This window comes from Halyomorpha halys, unplaced genomic scaffold, assembly GCF_000696795.3.
Source record: "Halyomorpha halys isolate HHAL.00 unplaced genomic scaffold, Hhal_1.1 Scaffold6267.1, whole genome shotgun sequence".
In the NCBI taxonomy this organism is placed as follows: Eukaryota; Metazoa; Arthropoda; class Insecta; order Hemiptera; family Pentatomidae; genus Halyomorpha; species Halyomorpha halys.
Genome location: NW_027105127.1, coordinates 1 through 423, shown reverse-complemented (window position 1 = coordinate 423; position 423 = coordinate 1).

Below are 423 nucleotides of genomic sequence, written 5' to 3'. Positions count from 1 at the left end.
GTTCGGGCTAGATCGGTTACATAAGGAACATTTAGGTCTTTATGGATGGTTTTATTAGTAACAAAATAAGGAGCATTGAGGAATTTACGAAGGATAAATTAGTAATTTGAAATCTTGTATTAGAGGATGAATGGAATACAACGTAGGTAAATAATATTTATCGATATCAATGGAAAGCTTCATCCTCCTATGTTTTCATTCCTCTTCCATTTTTTATTAATATTAGCAAAGGGGAATTATTTTAAGCGTTTTACAAATATTGTTAAAAGAAAAATTACAAGGATTCTGCTAATTAGCGTATCTCAAACAGATAAGAGCATTCATAATTCAATAAATTAATAAATAAATTAAATTAATAAATAATAAATGAATAATTAATAAATAAATTAAAATGACAGAGCTTTGAAAATGTCGGTTTATGTG